The 22991-nt window shown below is 48.0% G+C and overlaps 1 protein-coding gene across 5 annotated transcripts in view; it reads left to right on the forward strand.

Annotated features, from left to right (window-relative positions):
* Nucleotides 1–9492: 9492 nt before the first annotated feature.
* The window catches only part of CHST10 (carbohydrate sulfotransferase 10), a 30827-nt gene continuing 17328 nt past the window's right edge, over nucleotides 9493–22991 (forward strand). Inside the window, exons 1-2 of one of the 5 annotated variants that reach the window (XM_039513623.1) lie at nucleotides 9703–9799; nucleotides 13769–14037. The gene's annotated coding sequence lies outside the window, so the exon portion shown is untranslated. Of the gene's footprint in view, nucleotides 9800–13768; nucleotides 14038–22991 lie in introns of those variants that run through there. The other 4 variants (XM_039513640.1, XM_039513609.1, XM_039513633.1 and 1 more) reach the window with 4 other exon arrangements.

The raw sequence follows: 22991 nt of genomic DNA on the forward strand, positions 1-22991 counted from the left end.
ATCTGCAAATTTTATTAACATACTCTCTATTCCATCATCCAAGTTCTTAATGAAAATATTGAATAGTACTAGCTGCTTGACCTTTCTTTCTTTCTTTCTTTCTAAATTTTGCATTGATTTTTATATGAAAAAGCAGACAGTAAAAAAATACAAAAAGATGTGCTTCCAAATATGCACACTTCACGGGATCTCTGATAGAATTTTGCAGTTTTACAACTTTTCAAAGCTGCAAGACCAGACAATACAAAATTGAACGGTATTACATGGACAGAGCTCGGTACAGTGGGGGATTACAGTAATAAAAGAGGAGAAGACATACATAAATAGGAAAAGGAGGGAAGGAAGGGACTAGAAAAGGCAGGAAAAAGGAGAAGAGATTAGGTAGAATGGCGATCTTGCATTCTGTGAGACGTCAACATTTTTTATCCAAATGTATCTAAAAACAGGTCCATAGTTCTTTGAAATCATATAATTAATCTCTATAGTGATAAGATATTATTTCTTTCTGACTACCACTGCTCTATACTTAGCATAAGCCCACTCTTCCATTTTTGTAAAATCATGCACTTGGTGATCATTGCAGCCCTCAAGAACCAAAGTCTTAAACTCAGTTTAGCAGGTACATATCTGAGGACAGGGGCGGCCAAACTTACTGACCCTCTGAGCCACATACAACAATCTTCAGAAGTTCGAGAGCCGGGGCACACCTGCTGGAGCTCGGGGATTCAGCCCCATGGGAGGCTCCTGCTGTGGCTCAGGGCTTCAACCCCACTCCTTGCTTGCGGTCCCAGAAGCCACCATCAATCTCAACCCCTCCTCACGACAACAGGTACACCAAGAAGGGGAGTGTGGAAGTGGCCCAGGGTAGCAGACCCCTGTCTGGCCGCAACACTGACAGAGGGTGAGTCAGTGTGTTGTGGTGTGGATCCCCGCTGACCCAGTGACAATGCACTTTGTCATTGCTAGGGCCCTGGGCCGAGACACAGTGGAGTGGGTGGGCCTGCGTCCCCTCTGGCAGCCCAACCCAGGGGTGGCAGTCTCCCCTTCCCCACGCCAGAAGCCTGAGCCTCAGACTCTGTGTTGCCCCACCTTGATCCAGGGCTGGGGACAATTTGTTTCCTGCCCAGCCTGAGCACAGGCCTGGGCCTCAGCTGCAAGTGTAGACGGCTTCGTTCCCCATGGTGGCGGACATATCAGTGATGTAGTGAGGCGGGGTGGCCTCCCAAGGATCCGGAGTGGCAGGGCCCCAGCTCCGAGCCATTACAGGCCCTTTTTCCTTATTGCAGTACCAACAAACATCAGAGGATAAGACTTTTATCTTGTGCAGCCTATTTGACGTCCAATACATTTTTGAACAAAACCTTTTGTTGTATCGAGCATAACTTAAGATCCACAGAGGAATTCTTAACATAATGTATTATGGTGGGCCACTGGGATTTTTTTAGGGCTGTGATAAATCCTCTTCCTGTTATTTCACAAAGAACTCCAGACTAATGGAGTTCCTCTTCACTACCAGAGCATATATAGTGTCCATGGGCCTGGGAAGGTTATGAAGCATTTCTAAGGTTCCCAGTAGTTATTGGACCTTGGAGTTTTAGGGTGTCCCATGCTTCCTCTCTTTTTTGGGTGGGCTAGCACCATTTTCAAATTACTGTCCCAACAATGCTCCATGCAGCTACAGCGGCAACTTCAAATACACAGAGGCTTTCTGGGCTTTATTTGAGTTCTCGGAGCTGGGTGGCTTTGGTATTGGACTTTGTCTGCCACATCACCAAGGAGATGATGTGGCTGCAGCAGTGGCTCCTCCAGCAGCAGCAGGGGAAGATGGGGGACAAGGACAAGGATGACAAGGATGATACCAAGGAACTTCTTGTACAGAAGCTGTCCCTGCAGCAGCTTCACACAATGCAGTTCCGTTTCTGAGCTTGGAAAACCAGTGTCAATTTGTGGGAAAGGATCATTCGGCAGACCTGGGATGACCAGCAGTGGCAAAAGAATTTCAGGATAGCAAAGGCAGCCTTTTTTGAGATCTGTGCTGAACTGGCCTCGGAGCTACAATGGCAGCATACCAACATATGGTGCCTCATACCTATTGAGAAGCAAGTCACCATTGCCACCTGGGAGCTGGCAACCACCAAATATTACTGGTCCACAGCCAACCAATTTGGTGTAAGGCAATAGACTGGTGGGGCCATTGTCATGCAGGTGTATGATGCCATGAATAAGGTATGGTTGCACCAGCTTACAAAGTTTGGTAATGATCAGGAGATTATTGATAGTTCTGCATCCATGACAGTTCCCCAACTGATTTGGGGCAATTGATGGGACCCATGTGCTTATTTGTTTGTCCCCTGTACCAGGACTGAGAGTTAATCAGCAGAAAGGAATATTGCTCCTGACCACCATGGCAGGTTCACAGACATAAATGCAGTGTGGTCTGGAAAGGTCCACGATGCTAGGATATCATGTAATCTGTGAATGTTACAGCTGCACTTGTACAGAATAATACAGACTCTCTTGTTATGTTTGTCTGACAGCAAGAATAAACAATTATCTTAATGCGCCATCACTCAGCAAGTCCTGTAATAGTATGAAAATGATGGAATTTCAAACATCAGACAAGATTTTTGTTGACCTCAAATACATTCTGCCATATAGAAAAAGATGTTTCAAAATCCTTCCTTATTTTCATTAAATTAGCCCAAACTAAAAAAAAAAAACAAATAAACAAAAACCCTATGGCTTTATCCCTTGAAACCACAAGAATTTTAGTTAAAAAAAAATACAGATGGATGTATAGTAGAAAAACATTTTGCTTAGATTGGTGCAAACCTGGGAGGATTGTTTGGTGGGGGTATGCAAATAGAACTTTCCTGAGGTACTCATCAGAGGTGGCTATGAACCAATCTCTGGAGGGCTACATGGAGACTTGGAATATAGAATCATAGAAGATTAGGGTTGAAAGAGACCTCAGGAGATCATCTAGTCCAACCCCCTGCTCAAAGACCTAACTCAGACCTCCAGGAAGAACCCAAGCACACACATAGTGGTCTGTTCTATGCTAGAAAAATGATCTGTTGTTAAGTATTAGGATAAGGTGCAGCTGAATTGGTGCTGAACATGGCTTAGCTGCAAATCTTCCACCATTTCATAAATGGAGGCATGACAGCTGAACCCATGGCTGGCAACCATCATCAGCAATAGGTCTTTTTTTTTCTAGTGTGGGCTGTGCCCCATAAACAAACCCATGATGGGAAGGAGAACACCAGAAAAAAAAAGCCTTCCATTCTGGAAATGAAGAGGACTGGGGAGCCCATTTCTAGAACTGAAGAAGGAAGAGGAGAGTCTCGTTTGAGAAGTTCAACCTGTGGGCAGACAATATAGGAGGAGACACCAGCCTGGAGAACACAGCCCCTGGTAGGGAGAAGGGAAACCGTGTCTATATTTGGTGGGGTTTCCCAAAGCTTGGAGGAAATTCCACCTAATGGCATAAGGCTGAAGAGGTGGGCTCCTCTGCTGGAAGGTTCAACTTTCCTCTGATCAGGGGCTTGGGCTCACCAAGCAGGGGTATCCTCTCTCCCTTGCTCAAGTGCTGGGCTCTTAGGTGCAGAGTGTTCTCTTACACAAGCACAACCCTTCGGCTTATCAGGCAGAAATGTCTATCTCTCACCCCTACCATAGGTTAGAATCCCGGAGCTGGGATCCTGTGGGAGGCAGGGGAGGGGCCTGGGGCTAAAGGGGTCACTGCTGAGGTAGCGGAGAAGTGAGACCAGTTGGTCACAAACCTGAACCTCATCTCAGGTTCAAGAACATTTTGCAAATCTGGGCTAAGGTTTGCCAAACAAATGGACCTTTGCACTCCAGGCCTGTTTAGGATTCTTCATGAATGCTTTCTGCAGCTCTAATTTTGTTTGTGCTGGTTGAGAAGGCTGTGAAATTAATGTCCAGTTCATTTATTATAGTGCCATCTAGAACCCTACAGCTGTTACTTCACTGGGTGAGGCTGGAGCAGCTTCCTCAGAATTGTCTCCTGTTTATCCCACCCTTTTAATTCTTTGAAACCATGTTGCTTGCAGTTGCGATGGACAGATGGTGTAAAAGCTGCAGGTTTAATGGGGTCTTTAAACTTCTGTGGACTTCAGTAGTATGGTCAAGCCCCATAGTAACTACTTCCTGGGTCTTACTATCATACTTCTCCACTGTCCTTCACTACATTCATTTTAGACTAACATTTAACTACAGGTCACTCCTTGTCTCATGTTTATTGTTGTAAATAATATAAGATATACAGAATTATTACATTAATATTATTCATGCTACAAAACTGAATCCCACATCATTTTTAGCTTCCTTCATGAATAACTTTCTTATATCCCTCATTCTGATTCTTTGTCCAACATTGTTCCATATTATAAACTTAATAAATTGAGAAGCTTATGTTCTATTTTTATTCAACCAGTGGCCCGTGCCTCATGTGTCTTTTGCCAGTTTTTAGCTATTACAAGCTTCTTTTAGCCCTTAAGAGTCTAAAGCTTCTTTCCCAAGCTCCAAATGGAAATAGAGGCCACTTTCTACTCTAGAAAGAGTCTAGTAATGGCAAAAATGTTACAGGTCAATGGGGAATCAGTCAAATGTCAAAGATTAGTGGCATAAGATGGGGCTGGTAAAAAGCAAGCCAGCTGTCTAGCACTACTCTCCTTCCATGGTCAGTCACTTTTCAGAAGAGCTGCCCTTAAATCAGTGACCTCCCAAACAATGAAATGTCTTGCCTCCATCAGCAGAAATTGCACTTGGACAAGTATGAGTTCTTGTTGATATAAATAATATTTATATCACCGTGTGGTGGGTACTTGGCACTGAACAGATATAGAATTACAGAAATTTAGGAAGGAATCTCAATAGGTCATCTAGTCCAGTCCCCTGCACAGAGGCAGGATTAATTATTACCTAGATCATCCCTGACAGGTGTTTGTCTAACCTGTTCTTAAAAACCTCCAATACTGGAGATTCCACAACCTTCCTAGGTAATTTGCGTTATGTTGCACTCCATATGTTTTATGGAAATATGCTTATGAGTGTGAATATGTTGTAACTGGAATATGCTTTATGCAAAAGGTCTCTTGTAAGGTATCAAAGGTTATAACGTACTGAATATATTCCTCTTATTTGTATGTATGTATCATTCTTGTATCTGAAGCTAGAAATAAGAACTATAACTCTGAGGTCCTATTGTAATTATGCAAAGTGTGGGCCATTAATGGTGGTTTAGAAGCTTGATGGCTCCCATTGACTAGGACAATTGGTTGTAAATGGTTTATTTACCTGCAAGCTTTCTTGTGTATGTGTGGGCCAGCTCCTGCGTAATGAAGAATGAGGTCTTACAGTGACATGTGACCATATCACATGATACTGGAATCCATCTTAAATCTGGTACTTTTCCATTTAGAAGGAGGGGTGGGGACCCAAAGAGACATAAGATTCCCGCCTTGTGCCAAAGCTAGAAAACAGGATGGAACAAACCAAAGGGGGCTGCCAGTCATGAGAACACCCCTGCTTTCCACTTAAGCTGTCTGCTGGGATCAACAAGGACTGTACTGGGGAAAAGATTGGGCCCAGACTAGGAAGGATTCTAGCCTGTGAAAGAAGCTTTTTGGAAAACCTCTGAGGGTGAGATTTTTACCTGTAAACAGTTTCTTAACGTATTAGGCATAGACTTGCGTGTTTTTGCTTTATTTTGCTTGGTGACTTACTTTGTTCTGTCTGTTATTACTTAGAACCACTTAAAACCTCCTTCTTATACTTAATAAAATCACTTTTATTTATTAGTAAACCCAGAGTAAGTGATTAATACCTGGGGGAGCAAACAGCTGTGCATATCTCTCTATCAGTGTTATAGAGGGAGGACAATTTATGAGTTTACCCTATATGTAGAAGCTTTATACAGAGTAAAATGGATTTATTTGGTGTTTGGATCCCATTGGGAATTGAGTGTCTGGGTGCAGGAGATAGGTGACCTGCTGAGTAGTCTTTTGGTTAAAGTCTGCAGCTCTGGGGACGTGGACCAGACCTGGGTCTGTGTTGCAGCAGGCTAGCATGTCTGGGTCAACAAGGCAGGGTTCTGGAGTCCCAAGCTGGCAGGGAAAACGGGCCGAACACCACACCCAGAAGGTGTGTGGGTTACACATGCACTAAGAAGAGGGTAGCCGAGGTTTGTGTTGGCTTGGACCAGCAATTGTTTAATCCAAATTTGAATCTGCTGACAACCTTTTGTTCAATTTCCTCAGATCCTTTCATGACGACACAGAGAATACATAGCCTCTCACCTGCTCAGTTTGAATATGTTGGTTCTGTATTGGATTCAGTTATTATACATATGCCTATAGCAGTATATTCAGAAGCTCAAAGTACTTGGTTCCAACCTGATAACTGGCAGAAACAGGTTCCACAGCCACAGGCTCTTTATCAGGAAAGTTGCCTGTGGCCCATGACTGTTAAGTTTAGTGTCCATGTAGTTGCAGTTACCATTCTCATTGCCTGAAGAGAAAAGTAACTTCCAAGATAGTTGGCTCCTAGTTCATTCAAGGCTTTGTAGATAATAAAAAATAGTAATACCTAGATATGGTGCTTTCCATCAGTAGATCTCAAAGCAATTTACAAAGGAGCAAGTATCAGAGGGGTAGCCGTGTTAGTCTGGATCTGTAAAAGCAACAAAGAATCCTGTGGCACCTTATAGACTAACAGACGTTCTGCAGCATGAGCTTTCGTGGGTGAATACCCACTTCTTCAGATGCAAGTGGTGGAAATTTCCAGGGGCAGGTTTATATATGCAAGCAAGAAGCAAGCTAGAGATAACGAGGTTAGTTCAATCAGGGAGGATGAGGCCCTGTTCTAGCAGTTGAGGTGTGGAAACCAAGGGAGGAGAAACTGGTTCTGTAATTGGCAAGCCATTCACAGTCTTTGTTTAATCCTGAGCTGATGGTGTCAAAGACTGTGAATGGCTTGCCAATTACAGAACCAGTTTCTCCTCCCTTGGTTTCCACACCTCAACTGCTAGAACAGGGCCTCATCCTCCCTGATTGAACTAACCTCGTTATCTCTAGCTTGCTTCTTGCTTGCATATATAAACCTGCCCCTGGAAATTTCCACCACTTGCATCTGAAGAAGTGGGTATTCACCCACGAAAGCTCATGCTGCAGAACGTCTGTTAGTCTATAAGGTGCCACAGGACTCTTTGTTGCTTTTACAAAGGAGCATCATCATCGCTATTTTCTAGAAGGGTAAATGGAGGTGCAAAGAGTGACTTGCCTGAAGTCATCATCCAGCAGCTAAATTGAAGAGCCTGGAATAGAACGCAGGTCTCCTGAATCCTGGTTCACTACTCTAGCCATTCTGATGAGGACTAGCTTCTTTAAATGAATTTTCCACTGTATAGTTAACTATAATCGAGGTGGCATATGAAGCACTGATGTGATGTACTTTCATTGGCCTGATCTGCTTAGTAAGCTGAGTACAGCATGTGCACCAGCTACAGTTTCCATGTGGCCTTTTTGGTCAGCCTCCAATATAGCGCATTACACTACAATAGTCAAGCCTGAAAAGGCATGGATTATAGTGACTAAATCCTAATCTAACAGACAGGGGTGTTGCCTTCTGGCTAACTAGTGAGGGAAGAAGCCATTTAATTTAGTACACTAAGTACTACTTCCTGGGGCTTCGAATAAGAGATTATACACATTACAAGTTAGTGACTGTGAGTGAATCTTTCAGACTCAACCTCCCTAAACTGGTTTAATCCATATGATGAAACTGTGGAGTGCAGTTTGGGAACCATGTTTTACTAGATTTATTGCCAATCCCAAGTGTCAAAATTTTTTTTTTTAAATCATGAGACCTTAAAACGTAATAAATGTGGGGTTGTTTTACATGACTTTTGAGTGTTTGAGTCTTTGGGAAACAAGATCACAGTTTCAAGCTTTTCTCTGCAAGTGGGAGGGCTAGAAACATATTAAGAAAGAACGCTGAGAGTGTCACGTAATCGGGGTGACTCCAGCAGCTGGGCTCTAACAGATATTGTCAGACTCACAATAAACTGGTGAGAATTAGCAGCCCTGCACTCAGGCCTGGATTCTTCAATGTGATCCATGGGCAGATTCCTGAACTGGTCCATAATCCTATGGAAATGGGTGTCCAGGGGCACAGGGCAGGGTGCAGGACTGGGGCTTTATAAGACATTGGTTATGATTTTATTATTAGATAAATACTAAGCGGGTTGAACAGCCTGGGACCATTTGAACGTGGGGATTTAAACGAAAACGACTGCAATTAGGTCTCACTGAACCAAGATCCCCGGCCACATCCTCAGCTACCCTCAAACCCCAGTGGGTCTTGAAGCCCGGGCTTAGGATGCCTCCCCATGAGTGCCCAAGGAGTGTGCTCCCCAGGGAGGGAGGCAGGCAGCGGCTCTGGGGTGGGGCAGGACCGGCTCTAGGTACCAGCAAAGCAAGCGTGTGCTTGGAGCGGCACATTTCCAGGGGCGGCATTCTGGCCATTCTTTTTTTTTCGGAAAAAACCCTAGAGATGGTCCTGAGCGCAGGGCGGCCGTCGGGCGCCATGGAGGGCAGCAGGAGCGCTGCAGTGGAGCAGCAGCATTTCCTCAGCGAGGAAGCGGAGCAGCAGCCCGGGGCCGAGACGGTGGCAGCGGGGCCAGGAGGGGAAGGCAGCATCCCAGCCCCGCGACAGCGCTCCCTGCGGGCAGTGTATGTGCTGAACGACAGCCTGAAAGTCAGGGCTGGGGCACGGAGCCCGGAAGTCGGGGTGCTGCAGTGCCTGGTGCAAGCCTGCGAGGCGCAGGGAGTCCAGTTTACCAAGGTTAACTTCGGGGAGCTGGACTTCGGGGAGACGGCGGTGCTGGACGCCTTCTATGATGCGGGTGAGCAGAGCGAAGCGCATCACCCGGGTTGCCACCCTCCCCCTGCGCCTAGCCTGGGGAGCAGCTGGGTGGCGGGGCAGCACTGGGCACAGGCGGGGCTAGCTCAGTGGGGGCCCTAAATGGGGATATCCCCCCCAATACTAACTGTGTTATTTCCACAAGCCAACACAGAGCCAGACCCAGCAGTACTCAGACTTGTTAGAAAGTCCACCTTCAATAAGAAGCTGGGGAGGGGGCGGGAATTGTTTTATTTCACTAACTACAAATTCTCTGTTTTCATTTATTTAAAAAAAAAGTAAACAGTAAAAAAAATAACAGTGCAAAGTGCAAACGTGTAAAAGCCAAAAAAAAAAAAAAAAAGGGAGGCGTGAGTCAGCCAAAAATTTTTTTTGCTTGGGGCAGCAAAAAACCCAGAGCCGGCCCTGGGGTGGGGGCTGTGCTGGTGTCGCCTCCCCCCCTTGCGGACAGAGCCAGGCCCGGGGAGGGAGCTGGCCTGAGATGCCGCCTGGGGAGGCGCTGCTGCGCCTTGGAGGTGGGGTCTCGCCTGCGCCCCGCTGCTTCCGCCCCCGCCCCGGCCGGGAGAGGGGCTGCTCCAGCGCGGCGGGGGCCGCCTGCGGGGCCGGGCCGGGCCCGCCTCTCCTCCGCGGGGCCCGGCGGGATGTGGAGGAGGCAGCCGGGCCGGGCAGCCGCTGAGCCGGGGTGAGGCGGAGCCGCCGCCTGGAAGCGGGAGGAGGAGACGGGGGGGCGGGGAGCGATGCAGCCGCCAGAGCCGCTTCCCCCGGCCGCCTGCGCCGCCGAGTGAGGGAGGCCCCGGAGCTGCCGCCCCGCCGGGGGAGACCGAGGCTGCGGTGAGCGGCGCTGCAGGGCCCGGTAGGTGGAGACGGGGCTCCGGGCGCAGCGCCCACCCCGCGGAGGCGCTGCCGAGCCCGCCCGGGGCAGGGGGAGGCCTGGCTGCGGGGTCGGGAGCAGGGCGGGATGCTGCGCCGCTCCTGGCTTCTCCGCCGGAGACTCGTCCCTGTGCGGGGCAGGGGCCGGCGGCTCGGATGCCGCAGCCGGGGCAGATCGTCCATCTCCCGCTAGGGCCGGAACTGTGGATGCGCTTCCCGCTTGGCCCCTCCAGCCTCCCGGGGCGTTGGATGATGAGACATTGCCAAAAAAAACAACCCCACAGCCCACCCCTCGATTAATGCAAAACTCCTAGGTACTACAGACCAATAGCCCCGTGGCACTTCTCAGCCCAGCGTCCAGAGCCATGCATGGGGCTCTTGAAACTCAGCGAAGTCCAGGGCGCACGGGTAGGTCTACGCTAAAACCACTGCAGCCCGCAGGCCGCTGTAGTGCTACGTCCACACTAGCACTTTTGCCGGTAAAACTTTTGTCAGTCAGGGTTGTGACCCCTCCCCCCTTTCCCGACAGACATACATTTCACCGACAAAAGCGCCAGTGTGGACAGCGCTATGTCGGTGGGAGAGCGTCTCTCTTACAGCGCTATACTGTGCCTTGTAAGGTCCATAGTGTAGACATAGCTTAAGTCAGGCCAGGTCTGCACTACAGAGCTCTGTCAGTATAACTATCTGGCTCGGGGTGTGAAAAATCTGCACCCCAGAGTGATGTAGTTATACCAACCCACTCCCTGTGTAGACAGTGTTAAGTTGGTGGAAGAGCGTCTCCCATTGACATAGCTACTGACTTGTGGGAAGATGGATTTACTGCACTGGTAGGAGATCTCTCTTCTGTGGGTGTAGGACAGGGGAGGGCAAACTATGGCCCGCAGGCTGGATCCGGCTGTCAGGGCTTTCAATCTGGCCCATGGGATTGTCAGCCCCGTGGCGCAGCAGGGCTAAAGCAGGCTTCCTGCCTGTCCTGTCCCCGGCCCCGCTACCAGAAGCAGCCGGCACCACGTCCCTGTGGCCCCTGGGGTGGGTGGGGGGGACAGAGGGCTCCATGCACCGCCCTCGCCTGCAGGCACCGCACCCCGCAGCTCCCATTGGCCGGGAACGGTGATCCACAGCCAGTGGAAGCTTCAGGGCTGGTACCCACAGGTGAGGGCAGTGGTCAGCGGAGCTGCCTGCCCCACCCCACCCCCAGGAGCCACTGCCGGACATGCTGGCCTCTTCCAGGAGCGGCACAGGGCCAGGGCAGGCAGGGAGCCTGCCTTAGTCCTGCTGAGCGCCACTGCCGGGCTGGAACCTACACCCCAAACTCCTCCTGCACTCTGCACCCCAACCCCCTGCCCTGAGCTCCCAGCCCTCTGCCCTGAGTCCCCTGCTGCACCCCAAACCCTTATCCTGATCCCCTTCCTGCACACCGCACCCCCTCCCACACCCCGCACTCCCTCCCACACTCCAACCCCTGTCCCCAGCCATACATTCATAGCCCTGCATGCAATTTCCCCACCCAAATGTGGCCCTTGGGCCAAAAAGTTTGCTCACGCCTGGTGTAGGAGCATTTTCATTGAAGTGATCCAGTGGCCTGCGGCGATGTAGCATTTTTAGGCCATGTCTATGCTACCGCAGTAAGTCGAACTAAGTTACGCTACTCCAGCTATGTGAATAACGACATAGCTTAGGTCGACTTACTGTGGTGTCTACCCATGCTGGGCTGATGGGAGGCACTCTCCTGTCAGCTTACCTTACTCTTCTCATTCGGGGTGAAGTACTGGGATCGACTGGAGAGCTATTTGCGGTTGATACAGTGGGTCTTCATTAGACCCACTAAATTGACCCCCGGCGCATCGATCGCCGGAGCGTCAATCTGGCTGTAGTGTAGATGTAGCCTTAGTGTAGACCTACCCTTAGACACATGCAATGCATAGGACAGTCGGGGAGAATGAGGATTCCTAAAAAAGGGTAGAATCCAGGAGATCACTTATACCCCTTATTTGAGAAACAAGGTGGGTGACGTAATATCTTTTATTGGACCAACTTCTGTTGGTGAGAGAGACAAGCTTTTGAACCACACATAGGGTGACCAGAAGTTCCGATTTTATAGGGACAGTCCCGATTTTTGGATCTTTTTCTTATATAGGCTCCTGTTACCCTCCACCCGCCGTCCCGATTTTTCACATTTGCTGTCTGGTCACTCTAGCCACACAGAGCTCTTTTTCAGGTTCCTTATTTTAAATTTATGTCTCCTTTTTCCTGTGGGTTGGTTCCCTTATAACATTTTGGTGAGAGGCTCACTCGCTCACTATCTCCAAAGAAGGGACCCAAAGCAAAAATATCCTGAATATCTGTAACTTCTCATGAGTGAGTAATTGAAATTAAAATGCATGGTGGGAGAGTTTTTCCATGCGTACTAGTTCTATAAAGAATGCTGGGAAGTTAAAAGAAATGTGAGTACATTCAGTTTTCTTGCTGACAGTCAAGGGTCACTGTCAGAAATGAGAGGTATACTCCGTACCCACTCGTCTATCAAGCAAAATGAAGGAAATCTGCTGAGCTTTGTGAGTTTTCTTCCCTTTACAAGAATAGGTGAGAGAGCTCTAAAAGGGTTGGTAGACATAAATCTGGAAATCAGAGTGTGATGCTGTTAAACCAAGTGCCAAGGCCATAGAGATTAACTAAGAACTGACAAATTCATAGCTGGAACCAAATCAGCTCACTGTATGTTAGTTTTGTTCAAAATAGGTATTAGTCTTATAAGAATGTGTTTAGTCTCTGTGAAATGCTTGTAAGTTGCTGCATGCAATAATCTCACTTGTAATGCTGTATTCCATGCTATAAGGAAATATGTAAGTTTTGCTTTATAATTTGGAAAATGTTTGCTCTGAACTTGTGAAGCCAGGAATGGGAATTGTTCCCTCCATTCAGGAGGCCTATAAAGATTAAACGAGCTATTAACAAACATTGTGACGCAAAGGATTGATGCATGTCCCTATCACACCTTGGAAATGTTAAGTGTAAGGCAGCTCATCTCATAGACCTGAAGACTAAATGTAAAAGATAAAACGGGGAGTCACAAGAAATTTTTTCATCTCTTTGCTGTTTGAACTCTCACAGGGCCAGAGACTCTAAACTGAGGCAGGAGATCCCCCAGGTTTATCCCTCGGTTTGCTCTGAAAGAGATATCTTGAATTGACAGATCACTATCACTCTGTCTCTCTTAGGATTTAGATTGCAACTTATTTGTGTGTATGTTGGCTTGCTTTAACCTGTAAATCACTCTTATTTCTTTTTCCTAGTTAATAAACCTTTAGTTAGTTTATTACAGAATTGGCTACAGGTGTTGTCTTTGTGTAAGATCTAGGGTACCAATTGATCTGCGGTAAGTGACTGGTCTTTTGGGACTGGAAGCAACCTGAATATTTTGTGATTTTTGGTGTAAGTGACCATTTACCAGCTTGCCTGGGTGGTAAGATAGACTGGAGAGCCTAATAGGACTATGTTATACTCCATGGTAAGGCTGTTGTAGTGATCCAGGCATTCACATTTGTTACTGGGTTTGTGAAGTCTAAGTATAGAACACACCACCAGTTTGAGATGTCTGCCTTGTTTTTGACAGTCTGTCCTGAGGTTGACACTCACGGTCGTGAGTCATTCCAGACAGTTTGACAATTGGCATAGTCTTGGCAGAATTCACATGCCACAGGTTAATTGGGTTTATAGCTTATAACCCCAGTGCTATTAAAAGTTTAAATTTTATATTGAGAGTTTTAAAGTATTTAAGATTAGTCACAATGAGTGAATCGCAGTAAGATGAGGGTCTTGAAACAAACAACATTGAAAAATTATGCAAGAAATAGGGGGAATATCCCAAAAAGAAAGCTTCAGATGAGGAACTGAGAGCTGCACTCATAGTCTTTTTGACTGAGTATGGTCTGAGCACCCCCTATTCCAGTTGCCACAGAGACCGCTGCAGTGGAACTGATTCAGCTGGAGCACCAGGCAGCCCAGGAAGAATGTGAGCACCAGGTACTGATGATGGAACTCCAGATCAAGGGAAAGGAAGAAAATGGGGAGGTGGAGGAGAGAGTCTATGAAAGATGCAAAACTTACCGCAGATGCATGGAACAACTGCAAGCTAAGGAGAGAGCACACCAGAAACAGATGGAAGCTCACACTTCGCAGCTCAAAGTACTGGAGCGGCAAAAGCAGCAGCCTTAGCCAGTGAGTACCCCACCCAAAGCACTGGGGAGTGGGAGAAAGCCCACTCAAGAGACTGACTGTCCACCTTTGACAGACTGGGAATCACAAGATTCCAGAGGATAAGTGGTTGCCAGTCCTTTTGACCAGATTACCTGGGAAGGCAAGACAAGTTTTTAATGATATGGAGCAAGGTGTGCTAAAGGTGTATAAGAAATTTAAAGAGAATGTTTTGAAAAGGTTTAAGATTACCCTTGAGTCCTATTGATTGAAGTGTAGAAATTTTAAAATGTCTGACAGTATCACGCATGTTCAATATGTGCATAAAATGTATAATTTTGTGAAAAGATGGATAAAGGGAAGCCTAAAGGTAACTATGAAAAACTGTTTGAAATGATAGTGCAAGAACTATTGTGAATGGTGACTGATGAGATAATAGCAGCCATCTGGGGGAGGGGGTGGAAAACGTTCCACTCTTTTGGAGGCAGCAGAAATTGCTGATGAATATATTGAATCAAGGACTCATGAGGGGTGCAAACCTCAGGGGAAGGGTAATCTCTCTTTTCCCCAAGTTAAGAGAAAAAAGGAGTCTAGGAATAAACCTAATCTCAACTTTGATTAAAAAAAAAAACACCTCAAGGGATCCCAGGTTTTAAAATCCCTTGCCCTAAAGGAAGGCAGGTAGTCTGCTGTCACTGCAGGTCTCTTGGCCATATAAAGCCAAATTGCCCCAAACTTAAGGTCACCCTATGACCTGCACCCCCAGTGCTACTACCGTGGCCCCAGAGGGAACAGCAGAGGAAGTGCATAGCACAGTGAACAATGTTAGAGCTCTGTCTTGGGAAGGTAGTGAAGAGCTTACTAAGAATGCTAGAGTGAATGGCATAGATTGTAGGCTGGAGAGATATGGCATCCCAAGGCACTTTGGTGAAGGAGAGTTTGGTAAGAGAAGAATCCAAACTCCCTGGTAAGAGTTTAAATATATTAGCTTTGTCTGAGTTCTCTGTGACTGTGGCTTTGGTTAAGATCTCCCTTGAGTGGGAGGATTTTAAGGGTCAGAAATTTGCTGCCTGCTGATATTTTAATAGGTAATAGCATTTTAGCCATGTCTAAGCAGGTTCATGTTCTATCTAACATGCAGCCAGAGAGAGTGTGGCTCTGACTCACCTGCTTTGTCTGTGGACAGCAGGGAATGCTGTGAGAGAGAGGGGAGAATATCCTCAATCCTTTGTCTATTGAGAGTAGCGGCTTGGCTTCAGAGGAAGAGTGTGAGAATTCTTCTGCTGTGCCAGAGTCCAGGGCCGGATTAACTTTTTGTGGGCCTGGCACCAAACATATTTGTGGGCCCCCATGGGGCAAGGTGCAGGGGGGCGGGATGGTCAGTCTCAAGAGTGAAAGGCGGGCTGGGGGCAATGAGGCACAGCACAGCGCAGCGGGAGCAGCCCCGCTCTGCGCAGCCCAGCAAGAGGGCACTGTTTACGAACCTGCAGCTGCCAGATGCACACTGGCCTGCCCAACCCTGTGCTGCCAGCATGCCCCTTCCCCTTGAGGGTGGGCTCGCACCACCCCACCTCCCTCCCTCCCCAGTGCCTCACCCTTATGCCCAGCACCCACTCACCCAGAGACCTTCCCCGCTGGCCTCCCATCACAACTGCACCGCACCCTGCACACCACACTGCTCGCCCAGCGCCCCCCGCCCATAGACTGGCCCACCACCTTCCTTATAGTCCCACCATCACAGCTGCACAGCACCCCATATTCCTGAGGAGATTCTGCACCAAAAAATTAAAAATTCTGTGCACAATATTTTAAAATTCTGCAGATTTTATTTGTCAGTAAATAAATGTGGAGGCTCCAACATGGCAGTGGGAAGCACAGGCCACTGGTTGCATGGAGATGGGATTTTACCCTGCAGCCTCTCCTCACCCCACCCTGGGACAGGGACTCGACAGTGAGGCTGCACTCGACAGTGAAACTTCCCCCCAGCACGAGCCAGAGCGGAGCGGGCTGGGGCCGGGTCACTCCACTTCCTGCCGCGCGGTGATTGCAGGGCAGGCCCGACCCCGCACTCACGGGGTGGCGGGAAGTGGAGTGACCTGGCCCCAAGCCCGCTCCACTCTGCTCCCCTGGATCCCAGCCTTGGGACTTGGGAGGCAGGGGGGAACCGCTCCCCAGCACTCATTGGTGACACCGAGTTGATCGCTCCACTTTCCGCCACCCTGTGAGTGCAGGGCGCGCCCGACCCCTGCTGCAGTCCCCTGGGACATAGCTCAGGGGAAGGAGTGGAGTGTGGGCAGGGCTGGGGCAGAGCAGGGGTGGGAATAGGTGAAGCAGGGGTGGGGGCAGCTTTCTTGGCTAGCTCAGCCGGCCAGGGTATCGGGCTGGCCGGGGCCCCTTCTGACTCTGAGCCTGGCACCATGGTAAACCCAGAGTCTGCTCTAAATTTAAGTGAGGCTCAAAAGGAAATGGTGAAGGCTCAACAAGATGACCGTTCTCTGGACCAGAAGAAGGTTGGAGCTGAGAATAATACCCCGGTTGAGGAAGGAGAAGGTAAATTTTTTTTGTCAGAGGTTTGTTGTATAGACAGGCTCCCACAGGGAGAAAGAGATAGTCCTGCTGAGGTCTTGAGAATTGTTCCAATTAGCTCATGATTGTCCATTTGCAGGATGCTTAAGAGTGGAGAGAATCTGTGGCAGGCTTAAAAAGAATTTCTATTGGCCTCAGCTGTTTGAGACAGATACTGTAAGAGTTGTGCCTTATGTCAGAAGCATAAGAGGTCGAAGGGACCCTGCAAAGCACTGTTGCAACCTCTGCCCATTATTAAATAGGTGTTTGCTAGAGTGTCGGTGGATATTGTGGGCCCCCTCAATAAACCTTACAGGAATGGAAAAATATAGGCCTAGTCTACCCTACATGGTTAGGTTGGCACAAGGCAGCTTACATTGACCTAACTGTGGACATGTCTTCAGTTGAATTTGGCTCCCGCCAACGTAAGCGCCCTGCTACACTGATTTAATAACACCACCTGCCTGAGCAGTGTAGAGTCACGGTTGATGTAATTAGGTCAATGCAGTCAGAGTGTAGACACTGTGCTACTTATGTAGGGTGCCAAATATCCCAATTTTATAGGGGCAGTCCCGATAGTTGTGGCTTTATTTTATATAGGCACCTATTACCCTCCATCCCCGTCCCAGTTTTTCACACGTGCTGTCTGGTCACCCTATGCTTACATAAACTGTTACTGGACTCCAGCAGCTGTCCTACAATGCCCCACACTAATGGCTCTGGTCACCATTGTGAATTCCTCTGGTCAGGCAGATAGAAAGCCGCCCCTCCCCTTTAAAGCCTCACAAATTTTTGAAATTCCTTTTCTTGGCAGCCTGGCTTGGCGAGCACACCTAGCAGTTCTCCATTGTTGAGTGTGTAACTGCTCAACTGACCATGCCAGCTACATGCCACAGATACACTTTTGCCTGGAGTAGACAGGAGATATTGGCTCTCCTGGGCCTGTGGGGAAAAGAGGCCGTGCAGGCACAGCTTACGGACCAGCCATAGAAATGTGAATTTCTACGAGCAGATTGCTCAGGGGATGCAGGAGAAGGGCTATGACAGGTGCCAGCAGCAGTGCCGCATGAAATTCAAGGAGCTGTGGCAGGCGTACCAAGAACACCAGGGAGGCCAGCAATCAATTCAGAGCCAAGCTGCAGACCTGTCACTTTTACAAGCCTTACTTGGCAGACACACCTGCTCCCGCCCCCGGCCCCAAGCACTGTGGATACTTCCAAGGACTCCAAGTCAGAGGCCCTGCCATGAACAGTGAGGAGGAGAAGGTGGACAAGGAAGTATAGCAGGAGTATGAGGGACAGGTGACTGGGGGATCCAGCCGTGCAGCGAGGCAGGACCTATTTTTGACTCCACGGTAGTCCAATCAGTTTTTAAATTTTATTAAGTTTTGAATGTTTATTGCCTACTTCATGTTACAGAATACAATTATTTTTTAAAACAAAATTCATCTTTATTAGTTCACAGCATATGCTGGCTGACTGGTGCTGAGCAGGTCTGGCAGCGGTCAGTTACCTGTTACTGCAGTGTCACTCATAACATCAGAACATCAACTCATGTCAACAGTATGTCAACTCATAACATCATTCACAAACATTAATAGGTGCATTGACACTGTTATATTCCTACATACACAGCAATCACCATAAAATTCATACCAGGCTGCAAAAGAGCAAGGCCAGGTACAGCACACCACAACAACACACACTACTCTGGCTCACTATTAAAATGGTCTTTCAAAGCCTTCCTGAGCCATCTAGCTCTGCATTGAGCTCTTCTAATAACCCTTTATCTGGCTGTTCAAATTCAGCTGACAACCACTCCACTTCCATCCTAGCAGAAACGTTTCCCATTTTGCTTGTCAGATATTATGCGGGACACAACAAGCAGCTATAAACCATTGGGATATTTTTCTCACTGAAGTTCAATCTTGTAAGTAGACAAATGCCAGCGACCCTTCAGACAACCAAAAGCACATTCAACTGTCATCCGGCACCTGCTGAGTCTATAGTTGAAGCTCTCCTTGGTGCTATTGAGGTGGCTGGTGTATGGCTTAATGAGCCATGGGAGAAAGGGTAGGGTGGGTCACCCAGGATCATTAATAGCATTTCAACATTCCCAATGGTAATCTGCCAGTCAGGAAGAAAGTCCCTGCTTGCAGCTTTCTGAACAGTCCTGTGTTCTTAAAGATGCATGTGTCATGCACCTCCCCTGACCAGCCCACATTGATATTGGTAAAACATTCTGATGATCCACCAATGCTTGCATAACCATAGAAAAGTAACCCTTTCTGTTGATGTACTCTGTGGTAAGGTGGTGTGGTGCCAAAATCAGAATATGTGTGCCATCTATTTCCCCTCCACAGTTTGGGAACCCCATTGCTGAAAAGTCATTCATTATGTCCAGTGCATTGCCAAGAGTCACAGTCGTGCACAGCAGGAGATGATTAATGGCCCTGCACACTTGCATGACAGTGGACCCTGCAGTGGATTTCCCGACTCCAAATTGAGTCAGAATACTGACTGACCCATAGCAATCTGGCATTGCAGTTTCCCACAGTGCAATCACCACTTGCTTTTCTGCTTTAAATACAGCTCTCATTTTAATGTCCCTGCACCGAAGGGCTCGGCCAAGTTCAGCACACAAATCCAGGAATGTGGCCTTGTATATCTGTAAGTTCTGCAGCCACTGCTTGTCATCCCAAACCTGCATGATGATGCCATCCCGCCAGTCAGTGCTTGTTTGTCAGGCAACAGAACGGGCACTCTACCATCTGCAGCTGCTCTGCGAATGCCACCGACAATCTTGAATTGTTTCTTTCTATGTCCACAGCAATCTAGCCTCCAAGGAACTGTCATTTTCTCTGCAGCTCCTCTTGCAGCTATGCAAATACTGCAGTATTAGGTGCGTTGTGCTCGCGACGCTCATCACAGTTGCGAGAGCTGTGCAGGCTCCATGTTTCTGTCAGAGACGGCGGACAGTGAGAAAGGATGCATGGGTTTGTGGGACTTTGAAAAGAAGGAGTAAAAATTATGGTTGCTGATTAAACTATGGGATGGAGACTACTGCATTATGGGAAGTGGACCCCCTGCTCGCAGTCACCCTTGGGTGACTCATTTCGGCTGCCATCAGTCCTTGCGAAAACTTCCCAAAAGACTGCACTGGATGGTGATGAGTTGCACAGTGGGATACCTACCCATGGTGCAATGCACTCAGCATGGATACAGGTGCTCCTGGTGAGGATGTGTACCACTGACGGAAGGAACCAAGTATGCACATGTACAAGTGATGTAATAACTGCAGCCGCTGTATGCCAACATAACTTAGGTTAACATAAGTTTGTAGTGTAGACATGACCTGTAACGGGGTGGGACTCACCACCTGGCGCCTCCTGCTGGTGACTCCAGGAATTAGTTCTGTCCAGTGGAGCGCCCCCTCCTGGTGGTGTCCCATCCGTCGTTCTGCCCTCTGTTGCTGTCTCTGGACCCGCATTGCTGCCTGCTCGGTGGTGTCCTCTTCGAGGCCACTGCCCTCCGGCAGTGCCCCTTAGTCCATCTGCACCCCCTTCCGGGGGGGGAGTCGGTGATCAGCAGTCCTATGCCCCAGCCACTATGTCCAACTGCCCTCTGAGTCCAATCCCTCTTGTCAGGGATCTGGCATAGTATAATGGCCGCTTCCTACGGCCATTGGCTGGGTGTACTGTAAGGAGGAAGGGGGGGAGCCAGGCCCACCCTCTACTCTAGGTCCCGGCCCAGGGACCCTCTGGCATCAGCCTCACTGTCCTCCTTCTCTCCCCTCGTCTGTCCGCTTCCCTGGGCCGCTTCCTCTACGGCCCCTTGCACTCGCTAGGCCCTTCCCTCAGGGCCTGCAGCCTGGCAGCTATGGGCTCAAGCGCTCTAGCCTCCCTGAGCCCTGGCCAGCACTGCGCTGTCCATGGTGCTAGTCTCCACCCTTGGAGACTGACCTTCCCCTCTCTGAGGCCTGGGACAGACTGACTGCTCCCTTCCTGAGCAGCCTTTATATATGTCTGAGCCTGGCCCTGATTGGCTGTCTCCAAACTGGGCCCTGATTGGCTCACAATAAGCCCTTCTTTGATTGGCTCCCTGTCTGCGCAGGTGCCCTGGCCTGCCGCAGCCCACTCTCACAGGGAGTGGGGCAGTCCGCCCCACTACGTGGCCATATACTCATGTTGGTGGATTCCGCCACCAGGTACCCTGAAGCCACAGCACTATCTAATACAGAAGCTGAAACAGTGATTACAGCTTTATTCACTATTTTTAGCTGAGTAGGTTTTCCTGGAGAGATCTTGACAGGCTGTGGTGCAAACTTCATGTCTGTAGTCTTTAAACAGTTATGGGAATTATGTGGAGTGAGGGAGCAACAGTTAGATTCCTATCATACAGAAATCAATGGTTTAGTGGGAAGATTTAATGGAACTTTAAAAGCTATGCTAAAAATGTATGTCAGCAGGTGCGAGAATGACTGGGATGTGTTACTCTCATATTTGCTATACAGAAATATTCCCCAAGAATCTACTGGATTTGTCCCCTTTGATATGCTGTTTGGGAGGCAGTGAGGGGATCCCTAGCTTTGATTCAAGGCTCTTGGGAGTGCAGGACAGAGGAAACAGGACAGCCTGTAGGGGAGTTTGTCGCTTGTTTTAAGGAGAATGTACAGGCTCTGAGGGATTTAGTGCAACAGAACCTTGAAAAAAGTCAGGAGACACCGAAGGGTTGGTACGATAGGCATGCTGAGGAAAGATCGTTTGCATTGGTGATTTGGTGCTAGTGCTGATTCCAGTGTGGAAAAACAGAATGTAGGACTGTTGGTTAGGACCTTTGGAGGTGATAGAGAGAATAATTGAGGTCACTTATGATAGAGTATGGCAGGGGATCTGTGCAAACATAGATTAAAAATTTACCATGAAAGGGAAATGGCAGTGAATATGATTTGTTGTGCTGATGAGGAAATGTTTAATGCTCCTTTGATTGATTTGGTCAGAGAGAGCAAGGAAGAAAGTCCCCTGGAAAGCACTGAGTTCGGGAAGAGTTTGGATGCATCCCAAAAGCAGGAAGTGCTGGCCCTTTTGAACCACCACAGACTTGTATTTTCCAGCTGGCCAGGGTTAACTGACAGGATTGTACATTCTATTGAAACTTCAGGGCCCTGCCCTGTTCCTAGAAAGGCATGTCATGCTAAAAAGGAAATGCAGAAACAGATCCAGGAAGAGGTAGATAGCATGCTGGTGATGGGGGTATCTACTGAGTCAAAAAGCCTCTGGACATCTCTTATTGTGATGGTACCTAAAAAGACAAACCATGAAGTTTTGTGTGGACTATAGGAAGCTAAGCATTATCATCCAAAATGACCCATAACCCACACCCTGATGAGAGGACCTGTATCCATGATATGAGGAAAATGTTTGCTCTGAGCTTGTGAACCCAGGCTCAGAAATTGTGTCCCCTACCCCCGTGCCCATTCAGAGGCCTATCAAGATTAAACGAGCCATTAATGAATATTGGGACCCAGAGTATTGGTGAATGGCCCTATCACACCTTGGAAATGCTACATGCAAGGGAGCTCATTTCACAGACTGGAAGACTAAATGTAAAAGATAAAACAGGGTCACAAGAAAATCGCTACAACTCTGTCTTTTAGGATTTAGATTGCAACTCATTTGTGTTATAGGTTGGCTTTCTTTAACCTATAAGTAACTCTCTTATTTCTTTTTCCTAGTTAATAAACCTTTAGTTAATTACAGGATTGGCTACAGGTGTTGTCTTTGGTGTAAGATCTAAGATACAAAATGATCTGGGGTAAGTGACTGGTCTCTTGGGACTGGAAGCAACCTGAATATTTTGTAAAAGCAGCAAAGAATCCTGTGGCACCTTATAGACTAACAGACGTTTTGCAGCATGAGCTTTCGTGGGTGAATACCCACTTCTTCGGATGCAAGTAGTGGAAATTTCCAGGGGCAGGTATATATATGCAAGCAAGAAGCAAGCTAGAGATAACGAGGTTAGTTGAATCAGGAAGGATGAGGCCCTGTTCTAGCAGTAGAGGTGCGAAAACCAAGGGAGGAGAAACTGAGCCAAGAAGGCTAACGGCATATTAGGCTGCATTAGTAGGAGCACTGCCAGCAGATCAAGGGAAATGATTATTCCCCTCTATTCAGCACTGGTGAGGCACACCTGGAGTATTGTGTTCAGTTTTGGGCCTCCCACTACAGAAAGGAAGTGGACAAATTGGAGAGAGTCCATCAGAGGGTAACGAATATAATTAGGGAGCTGGGGCACATGACTTATGAGGAGAGGCTGAGGGAACTGGGCTTGTTTAGTCTGCAGAAGAGAAGAGTGAGGGGGAATCTGATAGCAGACTTCAACTACCTGAACGGCGATTCCAAAGAGGCTGGAACT

Source organism: Mauremys reevesii, linkage group 1 (assembly GCF_016161935.1).
Source record: "Mauremys reevesii isolate NIE-2019 linkage group 1, ASM1616193v1, whole genome shotgun sequence".
Lineage (NCBI taxonomy): Eukaryota > Metazoa > Chordata > Testudines > Geoemydidae > Mauremys > Mauremys reevesii.